Source organism: Sinocyclocheilus rhinocerous, unplaced genomic scaffold (assembly GCF_001515625.1).
Source record: "Sinocyclocheilus rhinocerous isolate Xijiao unplaced genomic scaffold, SAMN03320098_v1.1 scaffold2982, whole genome shotgun sequence".
NCBI classification, from domain to species: domain Eukaryota; kingdom Metazoa; phylum Chordata; class Actinopteri; order Cypriniformes; family Cyprinidae; genus Sinocyclocheilus; species Sinocyclocheilus rhinocerous.
This window is the reverse complement of record NW_015656004.1, coordinates 359,176-366,057: the sequence shown is the minus strand read 5'-3', so window position 1 is coordinate 366,057 and position 6,882 is coordinate 359,176.

Genomic DNA, 6,882 nt, shown 5'->3' with positions numbered 1-6,882 from the left:
ATATTTATTTATAATTTTTTTTTTTTTTATAATGTAAAGTGCATTCATTGAGATATAATCCATGCTGCATACTCCGATACAGTAGGTGGCGGTATGCACCTGATAAGTCATGGTTGCAATCCGCCATAAAACTAAAAAGAAGTCAAGTCTGTTCAAGTCATGTCAAGTCTCTGTTTAGATTATGTTTGTATTTTGGATTACTTTTGAATAAACTGCACATGGGTTCAGTTCTTCAACTACGCTCGCCTCAGTGGACTAATCGTTACACGACATCCGCAAAAGCATGATGGGAAACGACTGACTGACGACACAGCTTAATGCTCATTGGTTCAGACAACTGTGATGCTGCGGTTCTCTTCTAAAATATTTTATTTTTATCTGATTTCATATGATTATGTATTTAAATTATGCATGAATGTTCCCAAACACTACGACAGTGCGATTTCTGTGTGAGATATGTGATTGTTGTCATATTTCTATCAAAATCTAAAATACATGTTTGTATTAAGTAAAAATGGATGATAAATACACCTTTCGTATGGAATTAAATAGCAAGCACTTTGAGTGTCTTGTTCATCATATTTATTTTCATATAAAAGCAACAGAACTGAAATGATATCGTGTTTATTAGCAACACAGCATGTAAGTGAGAATAACGCGATATCTGCCTTTGATCTTGTTGGTATCTGTTCCCTTCGAGAGGTCGGAACTGTCCGTCTTGACTGCGCTTATTTCACTCCTCCCCTAATTGCAGCCGCATACTCTCGCCTTCATTTCAGGCAAGGCAAGGCGCATCTCAAACAAGCCTAATGTCATACAACGTTCGATCTGCACAGTGCCAACAGCTAAAACCTGAATATTTTAGGCAATATAGAAATCCTGGCAAGGACGCGTCCCGTAAAAATGGCCCGTATGGTCACCCTAATGTAAATACATGTAAATAATTTCAAAATATGTACTGTATGTGTGTGTATTTAATACATACATAATAAATATACATAGTATACACACATATATTATGTAAACAAAAACATTTATTTTGGATGTGATTAATCGCAATTAATCGTTTGACAGCACTACTTTAGATATGTCTGGCATGTTCTTAGTGTAAACCTTTTGACATTAGCTGGGCCTGAAAATGTCCTGTAGATTTATTGGATTCTACCAAAGTTCAATAACTGTACAGTATTTCCGGCTGCGATCTGTATCGATAATCACAGCCCCATCTGATGTCAGATGCAGGTCAGTTGGTGCATTATTGTCTGTGCAGTCGCTCTACAGTATTGCTGAGTAATTATTTCTTTGTGCAGGTAGGACATTGTAAATGCTGAGGCCTAATTTTTATACAACTGGAAAGACATTAATGAGAGAAAAGTATATAGAGAAAACGGGGGCAAGACTAAATCACTGTTTATCCCCAAGCTCTCAAATCTCTCCTCTTCCTAGAAGTCGCAGGACAGTGCAGTGAAGTTCTGACCTGCTGTCACCTTCCTCTGAAGGAATTAGACTTCACCAAGACATATGGCCAGTTAAATTAATGAAAGTCCTTGTTATCACTGCAACAGACCCTCACTTGTTCATCTAAGAGCAATGTTTTTTTTCTTTTTTTTTCTTTTGGAAAAATGTAATGTAAAAGTGATTCTTAGACCGGAGAAGCAACATTGCATACAATGTCATAGAATATATCTTACATTTCTTATTTTAGCCATAAATATCATTCCATTTAGTTTAAAACAAGATAAAAATCCCAAGTTTTTAAGTAAAATAGAATTTAATATCTTTAATATAGTTTGGGATCAGTAAGACTCTATAATGAAGTCTCTTAAGTGCACTAAGGCTGCATTTATTTGATCAAAAATGCAGTAAAACAGTAATATTATTAGAATATAAAATAAAAAACTGTTTTCTAGTTTACTATATTTTAAAATGAAACGTATTCCTGTGATGGCAATGCTGAATTTTTATCAGCCATTACTCCAGTCTTCATTGTCATAATATCCATCAGATATGGTCATTTTTCAGGATTTTGCTGATCAATTTAATGCATCCGTGCTGAATAAAAGTATTAATTTCTTAAAAAACAAACTTACTGACCCCAAACTTTTGAATGGTAGTGCATATTACATTTATATCTACTGTATATACAGCCCAGTCAAAATGCATTATCTGGATGACTTTTCAATATGGCGTTTCATAACATGCAGGGTAAACATCAAATTCTGAAGTGAAGTCTCCTGCTCGGTGTGTAGGGAGCAATGAATGCTGCACTGGGACCCTGTGGATCTAAATGTAGCTCTAAAGAGTACAATCACCTCCCACGGCAAGACCGATGTTTCCTTGGTATTTCCTGAGGAGAGAGATCAGACATAACTGTGGCCTTTGATGCTCTCTGCTTGACGTCCGGTTTGGGCGAAGTTGGCGTGGTCTTTGTATGCAGCTTTATTTGTGCACTCAAGTGCATGGGAAACAGTGATTACAATGTCTTATCTGAGATGGAAGTTCATCACTTCTGTGCACACCTACCGACAACGCACTAAGCTGTAAGGCTGTGTATTCCTCTAAACCCATTACGCTGTGGCACAGATTAGGTTCACGAACAGCTTGACTCTTCCTCACCCTTGACACACATGATGAACCCTCCCCTATATGCTCTTCTGGATTTTATAAGGCTTTAGCCAGATATATTGTAGTCCATTTAAATATCCTTAATGACAAACCAAAATATGGATGTTTTAACTTTTACACAATTATTGTATAAGATTTTTACATTTACTGAAGAAACTAATGGTAGCAATATTGATACTTACTTCTGCCATGGGATAAATATTTTTCTTGATATTCTGAGTTAATATTTTTGGAAACTTTTTTTCCTTGCAATTATAACTTTTTTTTTCTTCAGAATTGTGAGATATAAACGAAGAATGGAGAAATAAAAAGTCAGAATTGCAAGTTATAAACTCGCAGTTCTGAGAAGAAAATCAAAATTGTAAGAATTAAACAAAAATATTGGGGAAAAGTCAGAACTTTCAGTTAAAAAACTAGCAATTTCTGTTTTCATTGTTTTATTCTATGGTGGGAAAAAAAAATGAGATTCCGAAAAATGTCAGAAACGCAAAAATTTGAGAGGAAAAAGACAGAATCGCAAGCTGTAAACTCTGTAAACTCAGAATTCTGAGAGACAAAAGGCCCGAACTGCGAGATGTAAATTCACAATTTTGAGTTTATAACTTGCAGTTGTGAAATATAAACTCTTAATTCTGAGGAAAAAAAGTCAGAATTGTGAGATAAAAAGTCAGTTATCTTTTTTAATTTATTTCATGGCAATAAAATAAACTCACGTACAACAAGTTGCGTGATTTGAGGAATCTTTTTTTTTTGTACACAAACAAAATTTATGTGCTGAAATTGAACACAGGTGTTAAATTATAAGTGGCAGTAAAAGTGACGCTTGCCTTAGCAAACACCTCTAATGAGAGTAAAACAATAAAGGACACATGTGGAGACATTGTGTGATTATTTTAGGTTGGCATCATGCTGAGGCCTGTCATCCTGTCAGATCAGTCTGGGACGCATCAGCCTGAGGGACCCACATGAGGCAGGTCCTGTCTGCCCGTCTCAGGCTGCAGGTGTGGCCTAATCCTCTGCTTCTATTTTTGCCTGTGCTGGAAAGAGAAGATGCTGTGGGAAAAAAAGTGAAATATTATTACAAATTGTCCGTTTTATTGTATTTTGAAATGTGAATCTTCAGCTGTCATTACTCCGCTTTTCAGTGTAACATGATCCTTCAGAAATCATTATAATATATCATGCAATATATGATTTGTTGCTCAAAAAACATCTTATCATTATCAAATAATTATCAAAATTATAAAATTTCTCCTTTAGAGTTTCATGGGAAAAAAATAATATTGGATAGGTCTTGGATAGGTTTGGAACAATATAACGGTGAGTACATTTTGTGTGAAGTATTTTTTAAGTATATTTGGCAATGGAAATCAACTTTTAAGTCAGTAGTACATTTGGAAATTGTTTTTTTTTTTTATGGTACATTTAATGACAGATTTTATTTTATTCAACCATCATGGTCTAATCCAGCCCGTATGTTTTGTTTTTTTTTAGTAGGAGCCAGCAGACCTTTGATGCCTTGTAAATGATGTAATCACCGGCGGCGATCCCCGTTGGTACGTTATTTACCCTCAGATGAGGTGCACGGCGAGCCAGAAGTTTCCTGATAAGCATCTGGGCCTCCCTCCGCTGAATGAATAATCTCCTCTCTTGGAGGGTGTATCCTTGATTTGGTCTTCTTGGCTCTGAGATCTAAATAAACTAGAAGGGACAGAACAGTCGTTGTTTGTCAGATGGAATTCAAGCACAAAGATAAAAGCTGTAATTGCCGGATTACTCTTGTGTAAAAAACATCCAGCCTAGCCAAATCACGGATTTTGTAATTCATCAAGAGGCATTCAAACAGACACTTGAGTGGAAGCACGTACACAATGCGTTCTAAGCCCTATTTATACACACAAACACAAATATGCAAAAATGGCACCGTTCCACATGTGCGTCACAGCACTTTGTTCCTTGGAGGCTTGCAATACTCAGAGACATTCCTCATGTTAGTGAACCTGACCGACCCTGGCACGCGTATCCAAATTGAGATCCAGGGGTTGCGGTATCTTTGACTCAGAAGAATTAAGCCACACACACATGCTGGCAGCTGTGTGTATCTGCTGTTCTATTTTCCTATATTCCCCCTACAAGGGTTTCTAGTGCACATTTCCTTCCGTCATAAAATAGGTGGAGTTCCAGGGCAGAGGTCTAAGAATAACTAGTTACATGTAATGGCGTTTCGTAATTTAAATACAAAATAAATGTAACTGTAATCTGAGAAAAATGTGTCATTAAATTACAGTTACTTCAAAATGGAAATGTTAACACTGTAAAAAATGACCGTGAATTTAACGGTAAAAGACTGTAAAAATCCCAGACAGCAGACCGTTTATACAAAACAGATTTTAGTACTTCAATAGGTTGGTATATTAACATTATATCAGTTAATGAAATTACAGTATTTTACTGTAAATTTAAGTTATAACCGTAAAACCTAAGACGTTGCTACCGTAGTTTTTACGGTAAAATTCCGGCAACCACAGCTGCCGTTTTTTTACCGTAAATTTTACGGAATTGTTTTTACAGTGGGGGGTTACATCTGAATACTTCTTGTGTTGATATTTCCTATTTCTTGTTATGATTTTAAATCTGTATCTCAGAATGTTCTCAAAGCAAAAAGAGGTGCTAAAGTCTGATTTTATGGTGGCTGTGTTTTAATATTTAATTACTATAATGTTAATTCAAGTGATGAAGGATTTTGAAAGTCTGACAGTAATTAGTGTTGAGTACTACTGTAAGGTTAACCCTGCCTTGTTTTAAAGTAATCATTGCATATTATATTATTAAGTATTATAAAGTAATTGAAGTAGTTACACTCATTATATTTAAATAGGGTAACTTGTAATTTGTAAGCTCTTATATTTCCAAAGTAACCTTCCCAACACTGGGTAAAGGTTAAGAGTATGTGATTTTTTGATTTATATATATTCTCCCCTATTGCAGTGTCATATGCAGAAATGACTATTGGCCCTAAAACAAATATGTAAAAATTGAGAATTGGCTTCATTTCAGCTAAGCACACCAGCATAAATTCAAACTGAATTATCCACACCCCACAGAAAGTTTAATTGAAATTTAAACTGAATTGACAGGAAGAGATATTTCCTAATATTGCAATTCAAATAAATCCAAAACAGATGATGCATTCTGGAGAATTTTTTTTTAAAAACCCTAACATCCATCCATCCAGCCAGCCAGCAATCATAAATCCATCATATAGTTCTGCATTCTGTTTTACTACCTCAATTCAAACTCAGTTCAGACTGGAATTTAAAAGGCATTCTAAATTTAATTCTGAATGGCTCACAACTTTGCTATCTATGCAAGGTCAGTGTCGTAACAGTTCTTGCATTCTCAGTGTTGCCACAAGGGGCACTATAGTCAATTTTCTCTGTCAAGTCAATAGCCTCCACCCCTCTCCTAGAAAGTGATCGGCTACATCCAAAATCACATACTCTCTTGAGTGGCACTTTTTTGAATAAGTAATTACTTCGCGAAGGTAAAAAGAATATGTTCTATATAGTATAAATGTGTGTAGTATGAATGCAATCTGGACGTACTACATTCACCATGTTGTCATTATCACATGACCTACCAGCGTCAGATGTGTCGCATCACTGCCATCAATAAATCTTCTCCATGGCCTCATGGGATAGTAAAGTGTCCATCGTATGCACACTTCAGGGTCATGCCGGAAGTAGTAGGTGATCAGTGTACTGTGAATTCGGACATACTTCTTTTGTCACATACTGTTTTTCACCTACTTTATAGTATGGAAGTATGTGATTTCAGATTCAACCTTTGTGAATGGACTGGGGGGTGGGGTTGGGGTTTGGGCTGCATGCTTGTACTGTGCTCCATTCCATGCTTGGGTGGTGGACTTCCCTAAATGTGTAATCACTTTTAGCTAATTTCCAGCTTTATAGAGCTTTCAGCTCAACTAATGGCGTGAGTTTGGTTCAGAACATATTTGTCTGAGCAACTGTAGATGGATTTCAGGTGGGAGCTTGATTAGGAAGTGGAAACAATCATTATTTTTGCAATTCCGTTTGCTGTGCCAAAATTACACTCTTCACCTTTAAGTGAAATGTCCTTCAAAGCATTATATTACTTACATTTCCTGTTCCCTTTGAGATAAAAGGTCTTCAAACTGAATTGAATATAACTGAACTACAGTTGCCAGGGAGACCAAAACCACATGTCCTGATTAAA